Source organism: Anomaloglossus baeobatrachus, chromosome 5 (assembly GCF_048569485.1).
Source record: "Anomaloglossus baeobatrachus isolate aAnoBae1 chromosome 5, aAnoBae1.hap1, whole genome shotgun sequence".
Classification (NCBI taxonomy): Eukaryota; Metazoa; Chordata; class Amphibia; order Anura; family Aromobatidae; genus Anomaloglossus; species Anomaloglossus baeobatrachus.
The window spans coordinates 446,113,995-446,136,467 of record NC_134357.1 but is presented as its reverse complement, the minus strand read 5'-3'; positions in this window follow the sequence as shown (position 1 = coordinate 446,136,467).

The window sequence follows — 22,473 nt, the reverse complement described above, 5'->3', positions numbered from 1 at the left end:
CCGCCCTGGAAGTTGATGTAGGAAAACGCTGTCACGTTGTCCGACTGGACTCGAATGTGCCTAGCCGCCAACAGATGGTGAAGGCTTAGAGAGCTAGAAATACAGCTCTGATTTCCAGCACATTGAACCAGAGGGCTGATTCGGACAGAGTCCAAGCGCCCTGCGCTCCACGGTGGAGATATACTGCTCCCAAGGCGGAAAGACCAGCACCCTGGTGAGGATCACCCGGGACGGGGCCAGGAAGGAGCATCCCTGAGACAGAGTGGCCGAAACCACCACTGCAACGAGCCCCTGGTCAGTGGCGAAGCCACCACTCCGAGAAGGAGGGAGGTCGCGTGTACAGCGGAAACCCTCCAGTCTCAGAGGACGCAGGAGAAACTGGGCAAGGAATCGCTTCCATTGACGCCACCGTCTGACCAGCACCTTATTTGGTGTCTGATAGAACGACGTCGACCGCCAGCGGAGGGACTACTGATCGACTAAGAGCAGCTTCACAAGTGCCGACAGAGTCTCGAATTGCGTCCCTGAAAACCTCTGGTGCGAAGTCAGAGTGGACCTGGACAGAATGACAAGCCACCCGAATAGATTAGAGTGGCGAGAGTAAGCGAAGTACTCTACTAAGAGTCTGCACTGGATGAAACCCCGAGAAGAAAACCGTCCAGGGCAAACGATCACTGCCAATCCCTAGGGGTGCAGGACCCTAATCACAGCAGCCCCAAGGAGAATACTCGAGGGGCTGTGGCTAACCCCAAGGGAAGAGCCACGAATTGGACCACTCCGATGGCAAAACGTAGTCAACGCTGGTGTGAAACTGCGATTGACCCTTGCCGAAAGGCATCCCTGATGCCGATGGCTGCTAGGGAATCTCCTTGGGTTCTTGATTGATCCGGTGAAAAACACACGGAACAAGACCGAGACTCCATGTGAAAACGCCACACCTGACCATGCTTGAAAAGCTAAAGATCCAGGTCGGAAGGCACCGCCCTCTTCGGGGACTAGAAATAGATTTAAGCAAAAATCTCAGAACCGTTCCCAGTCGGGAACCGGAACAATTACTCCGTTGGCCTGCAAGAAATGCCACGGCCTGTGAGAAGGCGGCGGCCTTGGAGCCGGGAGGAGTTGACAGAAAAAATCTGTTTGGCGGGTGGACAGAATTCCATCCTGTAGCCATTCTGAGATATAAACTCGCCCCCACTGAACAGAGACGTGGTAGAACCATACGTCGCCAAGTGGAGAGAGCCTGCCACCGACCAAGGAGGTGGTTGGCGTGGCCAGATAGCTCGGAGGAAGCTGACTCCGTGGTAGCATCTCCTGCGGTCTTCTGAAGACGCAGCTTCAAGCCATTTGGTTCTATGAACTAAGGCCGAGCTAGAGGACGATCAGAAGGAGGAACGGAAACCACCGAAACCTCAACTGATTCCTGCCCTGGTTTAGGTTTGTGGCAAGGAAGAACTCTCGTCGCCGAGAGCTTCCTAAATTTCATCTAGTTGGTTCCGAAGAGACTGGTCCCACCAAAGGGGAGCCCAGCAAGGAACCTCTATAGAGGCATCTGCCTTCCATTGCCGAAGCCACACCTGCGGATAGCGAGGAAAGTAGCCAAAACCACCGCTGTGCGGTGTCCAGCATGGCAGACTTGGCAGAGGATGGAAAGACTGAAGTCTGGAAGTTCAGGCAACCGTCTTGGGCATAGAGTCCCTGTGAGGGAATGCATCTCCTCTGAGGAGCCATCAGCCACTGACATAACGGTCCGGGCTGAGCCACCTGAGGTGAATGAGCCCACCTCTTGACCACCATTGGTGGACGGGGAAAACCCAGTCCTCAGAATCACGCTTCATGGGAAGCGACTGTCAGAGCGGACCCTGGGCTGGTCACAGGGGCCTGAAAACTGGAGTGGTTAAGGAACACACGTTGTGTTCACCTAGATAAGGTAACTCCGGCGGATTGAGGTCCAGTACAAAATTAATATACCGTGGGATCCTTATAGAGGTGCCGTCAGCCACTGATACAACTATCCGGGCTGAAAGTCTGGACACCGGAGTGGCCACGCTTGGCGAATGAGTACACTCCTTGACCACCTCTGATGGGAGGGGGAGACAGGCAGCAGAACCCCGCTGTGGGATCTGCAGGACAGGCTGCGGGCTTGGACGCAGCGGGCTGAAAACTGGAGTGGTTAAGGAACACACTCCTCGTCTTGTTAAAGGTATACTGATGCCTTTTTGCCAGCGGGGAATACTCCCCTGATACAGGCGGATGGAGGTCCAATACAAGTATAATGGACGCAATCTAATCATTCGCATCCCCGTCATCTACGGACGGATCAAAGTACGTAAAGCAGCGTCCGAGCCCCTGATAGAGACATCCTCCTCGTCCAGTGAGTCAGCTCGTATCGGAGCTGCGGGACGGGGAGGACAGGGGACCCTGCGTCTCCCTGTCAGGAGGACGGGGTCTGTGAGCTTTGCTGAGCAAGCAGAAAACGCCCTGAGAAGGGGGTTGCATGCTCAGCGGATGCCGGGACAGCCGACCCCTGGAAAAAGAGATTCCCCCAGGGGTCAGCCACCGAACCCGGAGCAGCTGGAGGGACCATGCATGAGCCTCCAAGCTGAGGGGCCACAGCGGTTATGAGCTCGGTACAGCCGTACGAGACTACCAGCAGTGGATAATAAAAAACAGCCTGCAGCCTCGCTCTGTGAGACCTGCTGCAGAGGTGGGGGGCTCTGTCTAGAATGTCTAGAAAACACAAGACAGGGGTTCAGCCTGGGGAGACTCCAGGCTGAGGCACCACCACCTAAGAACCATTACAGTATGGGTCTGTGCCGGTTCAGGCAATATGAGCCTACATGCAGAACATGTAGTGTACAGCCTTGGAGCTTTGCTCCTAGTGAGACATGCTGCTGAGGAGGAGGTTCTATAATAAAGAATTAACTCCTTCACAATGCCCTGATAGTATATAAAAGTGCACAACCAGAGGTTGTGACTTGTCAGGCCGCTATTGTGAGTGCCCCCCCAGGTTCCAAGCCTGGACCCCCAGCCAGATATTCACTCCCTCTGCACTGCAGAGCAGCCAGCGCCGATCAGCGTACTAAGAACGCTGAGAAAATGGCGCTAGAGTGAGGGGGGAGGGCGGGGGTTAACCCAGGAGCGGGAATCGGAGGGCTAAGAAATGTACAGGGGAGGGAATCATCTCCTCAACAAGGAGTGTCCTCCCCTGTGCAGAGCGGCGGTTGGGCGGCGCTGCAGCGTCCCCCTGCATGACTGACATGCAGGGGAACGAGACGAAACTAGGCCGCGGCTGAAGCCGGGGCCTAGAGTTAAACATGCGGCCGAAAATCAGGCATCATCGGCGCGGTACACAGAAAAAAACACTGGAACCGGCCGGAAACACAGTAAAAGCAGCATTATCAAAGTCAAACACTGTCCCCCTAATAAAGTGCCCCACATTGCAGAAGGACCCTCTGAATAACGTCTCTATACTTAGCTTTGAGACGCAGGGTCCAGTCCCTGGGTGGGGTGGGGGTCCAGTGCTCCGTCCAGCAGGGTCCTGTCAAAGGGCTGCGGATGGAGGCCGGTCTCCTGCAAAGCAGTGAGAACCGTGTTGGCTCCCACTTCAAGCCAGAGCCCCAGCATGGGATGGTGAAGGAGCGCGGCATGAAGGGCTCTTGCCCTGAATCAACCTTAACAGCACCACCGCCAGGGGGGTGTGAAGGGACATGCCGGGGGTCCAGTGGACCCGCTTTTCTTCCAAATCTGTAGAAAAAATGAAAATCAAAAAAGGATGCATGTGTGTGTGTGATCCTCCTGACACAAAGCATGAAACTGGCTAGGACTGGCTAGCAGGGGGTGTATATACTGGGAGGGAGGAGCTACACGTTTTGAGTGTAGTAACTTTGTGTGTCCTCCGGAGGCAGTAGCTATACACCCATGGTCTGGGTCTCCCATAGGAACGATAAAGAAAAGTTGTCTCAGAGATTTAAACTGTCAGTTTCCACTGTGAGGAACATATTAAGGAAATGGAAGAACACAGGTACAGTTCTTGTTAAGCCCAGAAGTCGCAGGCCAAGAAAAATATCAGAAAGGCAGAGAAGAAGAATGGTGAGAAGTCAAGGACAATCCACAGACCACCTCCAAAGACCTGCAGCATCATCTTGCTGCAGATGGTGTCAATGTGCATCGGTCAACAATACAGCGCACTTTGCACAAGGAGAAGCTGTATGGGAGAGTGATGCGAAAGAAGCCGTTTCTGCAAGCACACCACAAACTGAGTCACCTGAGTTATGCAAAAGCACATTTGGACAAGCCAGTTACATTTTGGAAGAAAGTCCTGTGGACTGATGAAACAAAGATTGAGTTGTTTGGTCATACAAAAAGGCGTTATGCATGGAGGCAAAAAAACACAGCATTCCATGAAAAGCACTTGCTACCCACAGTAAACTTTGGTGGAGGTTCCATCATGCTTTGGGGCTGTGTGGCCAATGTCGGAACCGGGAATCTTGTTAAAGTTGAGGGTCGCATGGATTCAACTCAGTATCAGCAGATTATTGACAATAATGTGCAAGAATCAGTGACGAAGTTTGAAGTTACGCAGGGGATGGATATTTCAGCAAGACAATGATCCAAAACACCGCTCCAAATCTACTCAGGTATTCATGCAGAGGAACAATTACAATGTTCTGGAATGGCCATCCCAGTCCCCAGAGCTGAATATCATTGAACATCTGTGGGATGATTTGAAGCGTGCTGTCCATGCTCGGCGACCATCAAACTTAACTGAACTGGAATTGTTTTGTAAACAGGAATGGTCAAATATACCTTCATCCAGGATCCAGGAACTCATTAAAAGCTACAGGAAGTGACTAGAGGCTGTTATTTTTGCAAAAGGAGGATCTACAAAATATTAGTCACTTTTATGTTGAGGTGCCCATACTTTTGCACCGGTAAAATTTTGTTTAAATGCGGATTGCACATTTTCTGTTAGTACAATAAACCTCATTTCAATTTAGAAATATTACTCAGTCCATCAGTTATTAGACATATGAAACTGAAATAGCTGTTGCAAAAACCCAAAATGTTGTAAAGAAAAAAGGTTAACATTAATAGGGGTGCCCAAACTTTTTCATATGACTGTATATGCTAACTAATATATCAAGGGGAAAGAGAGAAATTTGCAACCAGAGAGAGGGAGGAACAGGAGTTGCGGAGGCAGGGATACAAGTGCATAACACGCCCGTTACGCACGCACATTAGCAGCGAGGTGCACACGTCAATCAAAAAGTGCACGAATTTTCAAACTTTATAAAGTTGGATTTCACTGCCTAAACACCCGAGGTGCCCACTAATGGTATGTACACAATGTGCCTGATAGTGCCAGTACTGCACTGGCTGCACCTTATATAGGAAAATGCTGATGTTTGGTTCCCTTTAACTTCACCAAGTTCTGTCTTTCACAAAAGAACAGCATTTCTGCTGTTCAGAGGGATGCTGAAGCCTCACTTTGAACAGCATAAGCGATCGGACAGTGAAGGATAATAAAATCAATAAAAATTGTAAAAAAAAGTTTTTAAAAATATGAAAAAAACTAAACATCTAAAAGTTCAAATTACCCCCCCTTTTGCCTGATTGAAAATAAAACAATAATAAAAAATACACATATTTGATATCGCCGTGTACAGACATGCCCAATATATCAAAATTTAAAATCAACAAATTCGCAACAAAATATTGAAAAAAAAAATATTTTGTTTGGGTTTGGTTTATTTGTCCAATTACTTTTGACCTCCTAAAATGTGGAGTGTTTGTAAAGAAATGTGTACAATTCCTACAATTTCTATCAGATATTTTTGTTCAAACCTTCAAATTAAACGTTACAATCTGCACTTGAATTCTGTTGTAGAGGTTTCATTTCAAATCCAATGTGGTGGCATGCAGAGCCCAACTCGCGAAAATTGTGTCACCGTCCAAATATTTCTGTACCTAACTGTATTTTTGCTCGCCGTAATATTGCATTAAAATGCATAAACAGGCAATCAAAACATTACATCTACCCAAAAATAGTATAATTAAAAACGTTAGCTCAAGACGCAAAAAATAAGCCATCACTGAGCCCCAGATCCTGAAAAATAACAACGCTGCTGGTCTCGGAAAATGAAGATGAAAGCGCAATTTGTTTTTTTTTTTAGAAACTTCGGAATTTTTTTCACCATTTAGATATAAGTAAAACAATACATGTTTGGTATCTACGAACTTGTACCGACATAGGTAATTGATGCGCCTCAGGGCTATGGGGTACTCAGTCCCCGGCGGTGTATCGCTGGGATATGTCACTGGGTAGCCGTTGCCTGGTTATGTGACCTAGGGGTCTTTTTTGTCGTGACGTCATTTGCGGGTTGAGGCTATTGTAGTGGAGCCACCGCGGCACAGTTCTCACTACCAGACCCCAGGGGAGAGATGATGTTGTTGGGCGCGGAAAGAATGTAGGCCACACAAGGGATTGCAGTGTAACTGGTTCCTTTTACTCACAGCGTTGTTATGGCTGGCAACCCGATGAAGGCTGATCCTTACCACTGGTCCCCATAGTTCCAGTGCCATTGTGATGACCTGGTGGCTGTCTTCCCCTGCACCTATCTCTGGTTGGTGGGTCCCCATGGCTTGGAGCGTCTGGGAGTCCCATCCTGGTAGTCTCTCAGTCTTAGTCCATCAATACAAAACAATCACTGATCTTGGGGAGACTAGCCAGAGAAAACACTGCCGGCAGCCAGCGAGGGCACTCAACACAGTAAAATCCTAGGTACATTGCCCCCTGGGAAATATGCAAATCAAAAAAGTACGTGGAGCCTCTGTTAGGAGTGTGTTAGGAGTCTCGACACAGAAAACAGCCGGACTTTTTTGATTTGCATATTTCCCAGGGGGCTATGTACCTAGGATTTCACTGTGTTGAGCGACCTCGCTGGCTGCCGGCAGTGTTTTCTCTGGCTGGTCTCCCCGAGATCAGTGATTGTTTTGTCTTGTTGGTCTACTAGGCATTGCTCCCACCTGGCCAGAATACTACTCCACACTGATGAGGGGCAATACCCCAAAACAGCTGTCTGTGGATGGATACCTCGCCTTGGTATTTCCTTTGTCATATCTTTAAACTTGTCAAAAAGTTGGATATTGACTAAAAGGGCCACTTAATATGGTGGTTATGGTGGTCTCCTAAAAAGAGCCACTCTTTGGCTGGGTCCTTCCCGGAGGGATATCTGGCTGGTTTCTGTGTAGAGACTCCTAACAGAGGATCCACAGACTTTTTTGATTTGCAGTCTTAGTCCATATAACAGGTAGCTTGAACCCTGTGGGGTTGGTTTCTCTGGTCCTGTTCCCCGGTTCTCCCTTTGCTACTGTGTCACGAACTTTAAGGTCAGTGAGGTCCTGGATGGTCCCCTCACTGTTCAGATTTTATCAGGTCTGCCTGGAGCGTTTGCCTGACCTAGGGTTCTGTACCCCGTTGGTGCTTTGGTTCCAGGAGTACTCCACCATACTCCACCGGCAACCACACGCATGGGCCCTCAGGTCACCGTTACACTCTCCTGTCAGTACGGTTACATCCGTCTCCTCTCACTTCCACTTACTGACTTTCTAACCCCTCCCCTCTGGTTGTCATCTAGTGGACTGGATCGGCTCCACCCCTAGGTCGCCATCCATTGGGTTCAACCCTAGTCTGTCACAAGTCTTTGGAGATGGGGAAAAACAGGGATTAAATTGAATGTGTTGCTGTTACCGGCACTGGTCTTCTGGGTCCCTAGGGATAGGCCCTGCATCCTGGATAGGATGCAGTTCCCTGTAGCTCCTGATGGCTTTAGGGGTGCTACAAAATCATATTCCCAGGTTATTTTTTACCATACAGTGAACATGAGCCCAAAAAAACAATTGTGGAATTCCACTTGGATTTTTTTTCCCTTTTTCCATTACAATATGGGGCAGAATGAATGGTGTCAATCAAACGTACAGCTTGTCCCACAAAAACACAAGCCTTCAGATGGCTATATTGAGTGAAAAATAAAAATAAAGTTAGGGGTCTTGGAAGAAAGAGGAAAAAACGGAAATCGTCAGGTATTGAAGGAAATTGTCCCTCTCGCATGCCAGTGATGTATTTGTGCAGGCTAGAGATTATGGGCAGCGCTGTGCATGACCTCACTAGCGTCATCCCAGTACCCGCCCATAATCTCGAGCCTGGGCAAATACATCACCGGCGTCCTAGAGGGATAATTTCTGCTCAGGCCCGCGGTAGTGGCCTCTGCTAACTGGGCCTGCATGAGACTTCGGCATCAGTGTGGAGGATGACGGGGCCATCGTCATCCATGCAAATCAAGACTGGGGGACGGCGAACAGCGGCAGGAGGGGGGACAGAAGGCGAAATAGAGCCCGCCCATCTGGTCAACCAAACTAATTTGCATACGAAAAGGTAATATTTTATTAAGTTGTTTTGGAGGTCTGAAAAGGGGGCCAGCAACAAGGTGCACCTTCATAGAATGCAACCCAGGAGTTCCTGAAGGTGATATTTTTGGTTTAATATGGAAAAATCTGGTGACAGGTTTAGAGATGAGTGATGTTCGAATCGAACCGTTCGCCAATTCCAAATTTGAGTGATTTTGGGGACGGTGTTCGAGTCGATCGACGAACTCGAACGATTTGCTTCAAGTTCGGCAGTTCGAGTTACCGTTCGATAACGGTTTGATCACCAAAAGCATGGCTTTTCACAGTAAGGCTATGTGCGCACATTGCGTATCTGCATGCAGCACAATCCCTCTCTCTTTCCTACTCACTGATCACAGGCACGGCGCTGCACGGCTGTCACAAAGCTACGGCGGCTTTTCCTATTTTGAAAATGGCTGCCGCTCATTATTCAATCTGGTATTCCCTGCTTTCCCCGCACACCGGCGCCCATGATTGGTTGCAGTCAGACACGACCCCACAATGAGTGACAGCTGTCTCACTGCAACCAATCACAGCCGCCGGCGGGCAGGTCTATATCGTGCAGCAAAATAAATAAATAATTAAAAAAAACCTGCGGTTCCCTCCAATTTTGATACCAGCCAAGATAAACCCACATGGCTGGAGGCTGGTATTTTCAGGATGGAGAGCGCCACGTTATGGGGAGCCCACCACCCTAACAATATCAGCCAGCAGCCGCCCTGAATTGCCGCCTCCATTAGATGCGACAGTCCCGGGACTCTACCCGGCTCATCCCGAATTGCCCTGGTGCGGTGGCAATCGGGGTAATAAGGTTAGGTTAATCATGACAGGCGTCTCCCTGAGATACCTTCCATGATTAATGTGTAAGTGAAAGTAAATAAACACACACAACGAAAAATCCTTTATTTGGAATAAAAGACAAAAAAACCCCCTCATTTACCTCTTTATTAATCCCAAACAACAATCCAGGTCCGAAGTAATCCACACGACACTTTCAGCTCTACCACATGAAGCTGACAGGGAGCGCCATAGAACATGAGCGCTCTGTGTCAGCTCCACGCAGCAACTAAAGTGAGCCGCGCTGTCACGGGAGACTTCACTCAGGTAGTGCCTGCGTGTGATATCTCTCTCTATTTTTCTCTCTTTCTCTCGCTCTCTCTCTTTTTTTCTCTTTCTCTCTCTCTTTTTCTCTGTTTTTCTCTCTCTCACTTTCTTTTTCTCTCTTTTTCTCTCTCTTTTTTGCTCTCTCTCTCTTTTTCTCTCTCTTTTCCTCTGTCTTTTTCTCTCTCTCTTTTTGTCTCTCTCTCTTTTTTTCTCTCTTTCTCTTTTTTTCTCCTTCTTTCTCTCTCTTTTTATCTCTCTTTTTCTCTCTTTTTTCTCAATTTTTCTCTCTCTCTTTTTCTCTTTTTTTCTCTCTTTGTCTCTCTTTTTCTCTCCTCTTTGTAGCTGAATAATCCACTTCTGGATTCTCTACTGCACTTCAGAGGTCGAGATTGCCAAATCTTCCTATTCTTTTCATTACAGGCAGTGGCTCAATGAATAGAGCTGCCGCCTAAAGAGCATTAGTTCACGAGTTCGAGTCCCGGCCATCCCAGTAAATAATTTAATTTATTTATAATTTTAAATTATAATTATTATTTATTTATAATTATAATTTAATTATGCACTGAGGGGAGGAGCCGGACATCAGCTGTGAGCCGTGGGACACACCTCTGAAATCGGAGCAGTTAACGGAATGAGGCTGCTTTCTCTCTCTCTTTTTTTCTCTCTCTCTCTCTCTCTTTTTCTCTCTCTTTCTCTCTTCTCTCTTTTTCCCTCTTTCTCTCTCTTTCTTTCTCTGTTTCTCTCCTTTTTTCTCTCTTTTTTTCTCTCTCTCTTTTTCTCTCTTTTCTCTCTCTTTTCTCTCTCTTTTCTCTCTCTTTTTCTCTCTCTTTTCTTTCTCTCAGACCTGGCGATGAGCAGCTGATGCGGTCACCTGACGGAATCAGCTGACACTATAAGTCGAGCGGTGAGGCCGGCTTTTTACCGCCCGGCCGGCCAAACTATCAGCTGCTGCTGTCGGACAGGAGTCTGCACAGAAGTGTGTAGTTTTTGGTTTTTTTTCTTGCACTGATGCATCAGCTGATTATTTAAAGGCCATTTATACAATCAGCTGCTGTGTCAAGGGATTCAGGCCCTTGAACCTTGAACCTGACACATCATCTGATCTGTTTGCCTTCCAGCAAACCGATCAGATGATATTAGATCTGGATTGGATGGCGCGGGATCCTTGACCCAGGATTACTGCGGAGGGGGTTCTTTATTTCAATAAAGATAAAGTCACTAATTGTGTTGTGTTTTATTTTTAATAAAAATATTTTTCTGTGTGTTGTGTTTTTTTTTTATCTGTACTAGAAATTCATGATGGCCATGTCTAATATTGGCGTGACACCATGAATGTCGGGCTTAGGGCCAGTTGATAATATACAGCTAGCCCTAACCCCATTATTACCCAGCAAGCCACCCATCACTAGGGAAGCTGTAAGAGTTGGATACAGCGCCAGAAGATGGCGCTTCTATGAAAGCACCATTTTCTGGGGCGGCTGCGGACTGCAATTCGCAGCAGGGGTGCCCAGAAAGCTTGGGTATCCTGCACTGCAGATTCCAATCCCCAGCTGCCTATTTGTACCTGGCTGGACACAAAAATTGGGCGAAGCCCACGTCAATTTTTTTTTTTTATTATTTCATGAAATTCATGAAATAATTAAAAAATTAAAGGGCTTCCCTATATTTTTGGTTCCCAGCCGGGTACAAATAGGCAGTTGGGGAAAGCCCGTAGCTGCCTGCTCTACCTGGCTAGCATACAAAAACATGGCAAAGCCCACGTAAAAAAAACTCCTACATACAGTCCTGGATGTGTGGAGCCCCCAGCCCAGGTGTAGCGGTGCATTACCTTCAGGTACTCCACGTGGGATGGTCTGGTCACAGGTAGGTTGCTTCTTTGGAGTTTCGTGATGCCACTCTCGGTATTGCAGTCTGGGGAACGCCGCTGCAGGTTAGGGGACGCCTGAGGCTGATGTTGGATACAGCTAGATCTAGTGGCCTCCCAAGAGTGAGGTAGGCCCCAGGGCCCTGTGTAGGTGTGTGGAACCACAGGTTGCAGAATGACTCAGGCACAGTCCAGACAGTCTTTCAGGGTTTTTACTCACAGTAGATGGTAGGGTGAGTACCCGGGCGTAGCTGGGATTAACTAGAGGAAACCAGGCACCTTCAGGCTGACTGTTGAGGGTGACTACTGACTCGACCTTCTCTAGCCCTGATGTTTTTGGAGTGACCCCGACTTGAAGTCCCTACGAGGGTTACCCAGGGAAGTTGCTACTGCCTGTTCTCCCCTCTTTTCGGCCCGTTTGCTTGTAGCCTGGACCAGGTCACTCCGGCTGCTTGCCTCTTGTGAGCTATGGGCCTCTCGTTGCTACGTGGCTACGGACTCTGTGGTGTTGTGGTGGGGGTCTGAAGTGCCCCCCCCCGGCAGGTTTGGCAGGAGAAAATTGAATGAATCTCTGCACTGGGACCTGTTACCCTTACGGGCCTGGTACCTCCCTGGCAGTCCCCTTACTCAGCCACCGCTTGCCTCCAGCCTCGGGTGGTTTTCGGGTGGCACTCCCAGGTGACCGTTCTACCCCGTCGGTAGCCACTGCACGTGCGCTGTCAGATTGTGCCAGACTCCAGGGTCTGCTGCATGCGTCTGCTCTCCTGGAGCTGTACTCACTAACTGACTCACTACTCCCTCCCCTCTGTGCCTGCCTACGTAACTTAGCAACCAGGCTCACTACTACACCCCTTGAGTAGAGATGGAGGCCACGCCCCCTCCTGGATTCTCCAGGGGTCCACCAAAGGTCCATGTGGGAGACCTGATTACTATGCGCCTGTGTAATCACACCTCGGTCAGCCTTCTGGATTACCTGTATTGTACTGTCCCCAGCATGGGTGCAGTACTCAGTGGTGCCTGACCAGGTCAGGGGCGCCACATTCCCCCTTAGTTATCACCAGCACGTCCTCGGGCTGCAAGACAACATTTTAAAATGCATAAAACAGTAAAAGCATATGAAACATTTTAAAACCACCAGGTATCATACATCACCACCCTCCACTCACAAGTCCGTTAACCCACCCAAAACCCTCTCAGGAGGCAGGTCACCGTTCCTTTTGGCAACCAGGTCTGGGTCATCCGTTTCCCAGACCTTTCCTCCAATCTGCCTCTCCCGTCGAGCCGCGCCTTCAGCCACTTCTGGCAGGATGTAGAGGCGGCTTTCGTGGTCTGGTGGTTAACTGGATATACCCTGCCTTGTGGAGCCGTGCCTTCGGCCTCTTCTGGCAGGATGTAGAGGCGGCTCCCACAGTTGATGCAGAGAGGGTACCCTCTATGTGGTGGAGAGCCAGGCCCCATAAACAGGCGTGCTCCCTGGTCACAGGCAACCCAGGCCCCATAAACAGGCGTGGCCAGGTGGTTGTACCTCTGGGGTAACTATTATTCACTGCGAGAGTTTGTGGCTATAGCCAGTTCATAGCCTATGGTCCATGTTTTTCAAAGTGCAAGGGTAGTTTCTCACATAAGTTCATGTGGGCACAGGACTTAAACATTTTCTGTAAACGTTGCTAAAACTGGAACTTCAACTTCTTGCTTTACTTTACATAGATTCTTCCTCACCAGGGCTTGGGCCTGTAGGGCTGTGGCACCTGTCGTTCTCTACATTTCTGTCGTCATCATCTGTAGTCGTGTCGTCAATTGGTTCCTTGTCTTTGTCCTCATCTTCTCTATCCTCTTCTTCTGTTTCTGTTTCCTTTTCTTGTTCTTGTTCTATTCTTCTGTAGCTTTATCTGTTGTTATTGACTTTAAGGTTGGTTGGGTGGAGACTGCTGAGCCACAATCAGGGTTTCTAGGGCATGGTGTAACATCTAGTGCGTACCATCCACGCTCTCCTTGATGCTCAGTGAATTCCACCAGATCTCCCATATATAGATTTCTTCCGGGATGTCCTCTTGGCAAATGGGCTCTTACATCTCTTCTACTGACGAATATCCCTTCTTTCATACCGGGTGCGATAATGAAGCCATATCCTGACTTCAGGCTGAACTCTTCTACTACACCACGGGAAAAGGGTCCTCTTTCCTAATGCGGGTTGTTCTCAGGAACCGCTTCTCTTCTAGATCCCGGGCCGTTACTTCGTCTCTCTTTTTCTGTTCTGGGGACTTTTGTATAGGGAAAGGCTTTGCTCTGCGGCGGCGTGCCCTGCTTGCGGGGTTCTTGGTGACTGCAGGCTTCCAGACTACGTACATGCTTGGGACCAGTACTGTCAGCTCTTCATTAGAAGAGGGTGTTGGGCTCTCTTCATCCCAGCGGGATATGGCAACATTTCAGGCTCCAGGCCCCCTTCAGCTTCACAGGGTGCTACGTCCTCCTCCTGCTGTTCTGGGATTGCTGCTTCAGCCTTCAGGACTCCCCTCCCTCTTAGTTCTTCTGAGCACTCCTCGGATGGCAGCGCTGGGAATAGGTTTTCATCAGCAGGCCTGGGCGGTGGGCTCTTTGCCGCAGATATCACTGAAGACACTCTGGGTGAGCGCCTGGGGAGCAGATAGCGGTCCACCATTTCCTTTGGGAACCGCGCCTCCAGATCCGCCTTAAACTTTAAGTATTCAGGGTCTTCTCCTTCTGGCGGGGGCGTGGGACAGGGTTCCTTGGACTGGGGAGCGGTGTCTGCTCTGGCCTTGCAGGCCGGGGTAGATGGCCTTGCGGCCTGGTCTTGGCGGGCCGAGCCTGGTGTGGCTGCGGCCTGGACTTGGCGGGCCGAGCCTGGCGTGGCTGCGGCCTGGTCTTGGCGGGCCGGGCTGGGCATCTCTGCGGGAACCGCGGGCCTCTCAGCAGGGATCCGCACGGGCGTCGCCTCCAGGGTCGCAGCAGGGGTCTCAGCGGGCATGGCAGCGTGGCGTGCTGCGGGCTTCAGGTATGGCAGCGCTGGCAGGGTCGGTGCACTCGAGCAGGCAGGGGCAACACAGGACTCACCCATCGGCAGCATCATCGGGGTCTGAGTCGTCGCTGTCCGGTATGGCATTCGTCGTATGGTCCGCTTCTCATAAGCCCACACCGCTGCAGCCATCTCCCGGAGCTCCGTGCGTCCTTCCCTGAGTTGCTGTAAGATCCTGGCCTCCATCCGTTCACAGAACTGGGCAAGCTCCCAGTCCCACCAGGCAGTGGAGCCTAGCTCTAGATTTCGGTCTTCAGACACATTTCCTCTGCTCTCAGCGTCGCCTCTGCACAGCCTTTCACCTCTTGCAGCTTTGCCTCTAATAGCAGACTTTTGCTTTTTCTTTCTTCTTCCACCAGCCTTGTACTTCTCCTCCAGGTAAGGTCAGAGCTCCTTCCATTACACCCGAGGTCACACGCTGCAGGGGTTCTCTCTGTAGCCACACCTCTTCGTGGGTGGTAACTTCTGTTTTCGTGCGCTGCTGTTGCTTCTTGGTGCTCTTTTCATGGTGGCAAAATGGCGGCGCTTCAAATTTTTTAAGCGGACAACAAAGGCACATGGTCAGCTGTCTGTACAGGTCTTGTCCTTATCCTATTCGTGACGCCAGGACGTGGAGCCCCCAGCCCAGGTGTAGCGGTGCATTACCTTCAGGGACTCCACGTGGGATGGTCTGGTCACAGGTAGGTTGCTTCTTTGGATTTTCGTGACGCCACTCTTGGTATTGCGGTCAGGGGACCGCCGCTTCAGGTTAGGGGACGCCTGGGGCTGATGATGACCAGGTCAGGAGCGCCACAGATGGAGTATGCTGAGCCTTGTAGTTCTGCAGCTGCTGTCTGTCTGTATGGAGGAGAGCAGACAGCAGCTGCAGAACTACAAGGCTCAGCATGCTGCATCCAGGACTGTATGCTGGAGGGAGAGACAGGGGGAGCAGAACTACAAGGCTCAGCATGCTCCATTCACTAGTGTATGCAGGAGAGCAGACAGCAGCTGCAGAACTACAAGGCTCAGCATGCTCCATTCACTAGTGTATGCAGGAGAGCAGACAGCAGCTGCAGAACTACAAGGCTCAGCATACTCCATCCAGGACTGTATGCAGGATTTTTTGCCCACCAAAAAAATTACGTGGACTTCGCCATATTTTTGTATGCTAGCCAGGTACAACAGGCAGGTATGGCTGCCCCCAACCCCCAGCTGCCTATTTGTACCCGGCTGGGAACTAAAAATACAGGGAAGCCCTTTTTTTAATTATTTCATGAATTTCATGAAATAATTAAAAAAAAAAAAGCGACATGGGCTTCGCCCCATTTTTGTGTCCAGCCAGGTACTACTAGGCAGCTGTGGATTGGAATCTGCAGCACAGGTTGGCCCGAGCTTTCTGGGCCCCTCTGCTGAGAATTGCAGTCCGAAGCCGTCCCAAAAAATGGCGCTTTCATAGAAGCACCATCTTCTGGCGCTGTATCTAACTCTTCCAGTTGCCCTGGTGATGGGTGGCTCGCTGGGTAATAATGGGTTAATACTAGCTTTGTTTTACTAGCTAGTATTAAGCCAGAGATTCTTAATGTCAGGCAAGTTTGACCTGGCAATTAAGAATCTCCAATAAAGGGTTAAAATAAGACACCACACAGAGAGAAAATACTTTAATAGAAATAAATACACAGACACTCTACTCTTAGAGACTCCATGTTTATTACTCCCTCTCACCCCTCCATGATCCTTGTCTTCTGTCTTCTTTCTCCTTCAACCCATGCAGCTCTGCTACATCAGACAGCACTGCATGGGAGGAAGACGCTGCTGCTCCCGTGCAGTCTAATCACTTAGTGAGTGAGCAGAGGCTGCGGGTTGTAAGCGGTGACGTCACCGCTGCCACCGTTGAAATAGTAATCTGACAGGCGGATTACTATAGCAACGGTGATCTCCGATCACCTGATTCCCGATGCCGCTATTCACCGGCTGTGGCATCCAGTCCTTGCATGTGGGCTGACTCTGTAAAGAGCACCAACATGCAGTGACGGGGAGCCAAGCATGTGCCCAAGCATCTCGCCGGTACACGGAGATGCTCAAACGAGCAACGCATACCGGAGAGATGCACTGACAGGACCTAGCATGACATCTAGCCATGTGACCAGTCTGTAGCCAATGAGATAATACACACGTGACTGGTCACATGCTATGATGACGTCATGGAAGGTCCTATCATCAGTGCTGGTTACCGGGAGGGCGCAGCGATGATTGGAAGGAAAAGCGGCTGGAGACAGAGTGCAGGACGCATCGCGGGGACCTGTAAGTATAATGGCAATGTTTATTAACTGTATGTGTACATGTATAATGTGTTTGTATGTGTTTGTGTTTGCCTGCCATTGTTTTCAATGGGGTTCGAAGGTGTTCGTCGAACGTTCGTCGAACACACCCGCCGTTCGACGAACCGAACTCGAACACTAGGGGTGGGGCTCAACACCAGATAGGTTCCCTTTAAAGCAGCAGTTTCAGGCTCATCATAGAAGCCACTAGTGAATAAAAGCATCAGAACAACAAAAAAATCGTCTTTAGATGCACAATGAAAAGGAATTTTCATGAAATCAGCATGACAAAAAAATATACGTAATAGAACACAAAGTGACTTGTGCTCACGATGATGGATGTATATGTCAAATAGCGTTAGGTGTAAAGCACGGTCCCCCTTCCGTTGACGTAGGAGTCCTGACCCTCTGAAATGAGTTACAAGGACTTTTATTGTAATTGTATGGGTAACATATATCTTTGAAGTTTATTGTATTTAGAGGATAACTGTTGGACCATTAAGAATCCAACGATTGATTGCTTTGCAGTGCTGGGTCTTGGGATCAAATTCCACTAAAGAAAAGATTTTCAAGGAGTCTGTATGTTTTCCATGTGTTTGCAAGGGCTTCCTTCTGGGTTCCTCAGTATTTTTTCCCATACTCCTTAGCAGACTAATAGGAAATTTATATTGTGAGTCTCAATTGGGACAGTGATGAAAAATATCTGTAAAACACTGTAGAATATGATGGACTATGAAAGAAAATAAATTACAGTGCCTTCAAAAAGTATTCATACCCCACGAACCTTTCCACATCTTTTCACGTTACACCCACAATCTTAAATGTACTTTATCGGAATTTTATGTGAAATACCAACACAAAGTATTTTTTGTAAATGCTTTCAAAATATAAATCTGAAAATGGTGATGTACGTTTGCATTCAGTACCCTGTACTCTGATACCCTTAAATATAATACTGAGTGACCAATTGCCTCCAGAAATTACCTAATTACCGTATTTTCCGGCGTATAAGACGACTTTTTAACCCCTTAAAATCTTCTAAAAAGTCGGGGGTCGTCTTATACGTCAGGTGTCACATGGCTTTACACATACAAGATATTCTCACCTCTCCTCCATGCCCACGCTGCCTCCAGCTGTTTCTTGCAGACCGCACACAGACCCCTCTGTGATAGCATCCGTGTATGGAGCGGCTGCTGCAGGGTGTCGTCATGGCTTTACTACAGTTGAATGCTTTACAGCGCCACAAAGCATTCAACTGCAGTAAAGCGCGCCCAATACACAGGGCCTCCGCTACGATCAGCGCTTACTGCAGTTGAATGCTTTGTGGCACCATCAAGCATTCAACTGTAGTAAAGCCATGACGACATCCTGCAGCGGCTGCTCTGTACACCGGACGCTATCACGGAGGGGTCTGTGTGCCTGTGGACTGCAAGAAACAGCTGGAGGCATCGTGGGCACGGAGGAAAGGTGAGAATATCTTTTATTGTGTGTAAACAACGGCACATAGGGGGCAGAAGAGAACCAGCAGGAGGACATTATTAAACAATGGAGACATTACTGCACGGGACATTAAAGCAGGGGACAATACTATACAATAGGGACATGACCCTGGAATTGCTGACTCCGGTCTTCCTCCCGTCTCCTTCCACCATTCCCATTCTTATCTAAAATGACTACGCAGACACCGAATATCATTGGATAATTCTGGCCATAGCAGCCATTTTATTAACATAAATACATAACCAATAAAATTGCAATATGGTAAGGTCCTTGAAGCTACAACCCTGGTGATCCCCATAAACCGAACCATCAAACCAACTTGCTCCCAGCCGTTACCCACACTGGCTCAGGCGCACCAAACTGTAAGGGTTAATCCTTCATTAACCCCAACACACCCACAGGGGCCCCGATATCCCCGTCGGGATTCCCCTCCAAATCACCAGGTGACCAGCAATTATGCCAATGAGGGGATCCACACCCGTATGGATTCCCCGAACAATTTTAAACCAACTTCAAGGACCCACCAATAACACGCCAATCAGCCACTACGACCCGATAAACCCCCCCCCCCCCCCGTCTAACGTATGATACACACCCCAGACATACCATGAATATCAGGGAGGGCGGGCGGGACTCGTCCTTCAGCCAGGGGAGCGGGAAAGTGCCGCTCCTCCCCTTTGCCCCTCCAATCCTTTCAAAACGGGCTCGCTCCCCCTCCCCCACCCATGACACCCTGACCTCCCCACCAATCAGGGGTCATGCAGGCCTCCGCAAATGCCCCGGGGGGGGAGGGGGGGGCAATGCTCCGTCCTCTCTTGACCCTGGAATTGCTGACTCCGGTCTTCCTCCCGTCTCCTTCCACCATTCCCATTCTTATCTAAAATGACTACGCAGACACCGAATATCATTGGATAATTCTGGCCATAGCAGCCATTTTATTAACATAAATACATAACCAATAAAATTGCAATATGGTAAGGTCCTTGAAGCTACAACCCTGGTGATCCCCATAAACCGAACCATCAAACCAACTTGCTCCCAGCCGTTACCCACACTGGCTCAGGCGCACCAAACTGTAAGGGTTAATCCTTCATTAACCCCAACACACCCACAGGGGCCCCGATATCCCCGTCGGGATTCCCCTCCAAATCACCAGGTGACCAGCAATTATGCCAATGAGGGGATCCACACCCGTATGGATTCCCCGAACAATTTTAAACCAACTTCAAGGACCCACCAATAACACGCCACAACGAAGGCACCTTGATAACCTTCAAGTGCCTGAGACCCCCCTCAACCTCAGGGCCCTTTCAATACCTCCCTGTAAGCCGAGGGTCCACAAATCGATCCCTACCGCATTTAGGTGTACCCCGTCCGCCAACCAAAATTCCTCTTCCGTCCTTTCCAGCTCCACATGCCGGATACAAACACCCCCATTCCGACTAACAAACTTTGAAATCGCCCTATTAACCTTCGCCCGCGCCTTGTTCAGCCTCTCAACAGACCGTGCTTTCCGCCAACTCCTTCTCGCCACCATCTCTGACCAAACTACCGTGATCCCTGGAAAAGACACCCAGAGCCGCAACAAGTCGTGCTTGATGTCTTTTATTAGGATTCTGAAAGGCCTCTCCCCTAGATCGTTCCCCCCAACGTGTAAGACCAACACGTCAGGAGGCCTGTCTAATCGGGCATATTTATGCACCTCTTGTAACACCCTGCTCCACCCTAACCCCCGAACCCCAAGCCATCGTACAAGAGCCACGTCCCTGGCGAACCCTAACTGTCTCCCGTTCCTTCTCGCATCCGCTCGCCGGGCTCCCCAAAATACGTAGGAATGGCCCAAGATCCAGACCAGCGGGGGGGAGGGAAGGGGTGTTTCTGCAATACAAAAGCACAAACAAACAAACATGTTAGTGCCTGATACCTTCAAACGAAAAAACCCACACCCCGGCCGCCCCCCACCCCCCCCCCATTCACCGTAAGAGTCCCCACTCAGTTTCCGACCACCGCCTGGGGGCGGACGTATAACTTAAAACGCCCAGACTTCCACCTACCAATCTGTTTAACCGTGTCATCAGACAAACCGCGCCCGGATGCTTCTGTTGCCGCCCCTATGCGAAAAGAGTGCGATCCGAAAGACTTAGGATCTAACCCCAACGACTTCAAACATGCCCTGAAAACGCTCACAAACTGATATCGTGATAGGAAAGACCCGTCGTCATGACATAACAGCGGGCCATCCCCCCTTTTACGAATCTGTTCAAAATTAATGAAACACCTCAACGGGCACATATCCGATCCCCTAACCGCTCCCAAACACACTCGCTTCCCTACCCCCCGTTGGTCAGTCTTAGATTTCCTTATCCAAAATTCAATTCCCCTGTCCACCGCCATAATGTCACCACGACTCAAACCCCCGGGGGACACCTTACTGGGAGATACCAATTCCCCAACCCGCAGGGCTCCAAAAAACGCCAAGGAAAACGCCAACCTAAACAAATGTTCCTCAAACGGAGATGTACATACCTCCCCCAACACCCCACCCAGCCGTTCCAATAATCCGAATGACACAGGTCGTCTACCATCCAATATCTTTCGTCCCCTTCGAAAACCCTTCAACGCCTGGACAACCAAAAAACACTTAGTTAAATCTCGTAACCCTCGTAACCGAAAACCAAATGCTAACCCTGCCATAAAACGATTTGCCTTCGCAACCGACCATCCTGCTACTGCCACCTCCCCCAACTTTTCCAGCAATATACCCAACTGATCCTCTTCAGAAAAATCTCCACCCTGCAACCATTGCTCCCACAGCCCCCATGCTGCCTGATATGCTGTCCACGTGTTACCCGACAAGGACGCCCGAATTAGTGGTCCCGCTGCCCGAAGACCACGGTCCAAAGGTGTGCCGGGCACTCCAACCCGTTGGACTCTGCCTCTGGTGCGCAAACCGGAACCGATCCCACTGAAAACGAGAGAGGGAATCAGCTATTAGATTCTGAACACCTGGCACATGAGTCGCCGTAATACATGCGTTAATTTGCAAACAAACCAACACCAATTCACGTAACACCCGAACGACCGGAGGAGAGGACGCCGAAAACTGATTAATCGCCATCACCACCCCCATGTTGTCACAGTTAAAACGAATCTTTTTGTTTGCCAACTGGCTTCTCCAAAGATGAAGTGCCACCATTATTGGAAAAATTTCCAACAGCGCCACATTCTTTGTCAGTCCTTCAGCCGTCCAGTTGTCCGGCCACCGACCCACACACCACTGACCCTTGAAAAAAGCTCCGAAACCTGAACTGCCCGCCGCATCCGTAAACAACTCCAAGTCAAAATTGTCCACTGCATCCTCCATTATCAATGAACGACCGTTGTAGTGTTCCAAAAACTGCCCCCACACTGCTAGGTCCGCTTTGTGGTCTGCTGATAACCGAACGTAATGGTGCGGAGCAAGCACCCCCGCCGTTGCCCTGGCCAGTTGTCGCGAAAAAATCCGGCCCATTGGCATCACCCTACAAGCAAAGTTAAGCTTTCCCAGTAGGGACTGCACTTCCCTTAATTGCAGTTTCTTCACCCGCCTTGCCCTTGCCACCTCGTCCCTCATGGCCGCAACCTTGTCCTCAGGAAGCCGGACTTCCCAGGCCACTGAATCGATTACAATGCCCAGAAAACTTAAACTAGTAGTTGGGCCCACCGTTTTCTCCGGCGCCAGGGGGACCCCAAATCGATCCGCAACCCACTCCATAGTTGCCAAAATCCCGGCACACTGAGCCGACTCGGCAGGACCTACACACAAAAAATCATCGAGGTAATGCACCAATGCTGACAAGCCTGAAACGTCCCGAACAACCCACTCCAAAAAGCAACTAAACGTTTCGAAAAATGCGCAGGAGATTGAGCACCCCATGGGCAAACAGCGATCTACAAAATACGCTCCCTCCCAAAAGCAACCCAACAACCGGACACAATCTGCATGCACTGGCAACAGCCGAAAAGCTGACTCAATATCCGTCTTAGCCATAAGTGCTCCCCTTCCGCATTTTTTTACCCAACTTGTGGCCTCATCAAATGACGTATAAACCACCGAACACAGTTCAGCCGGTATCCCGTCGTTTACCGACCTACCTCTTGGGTAAGACAGATGGTGAATCAGCCGGAATTTTCCCGGCTCCTTTTTTGGCACCACCCCCAACGGCGAGACCACTAGATCAGGAAAAGGA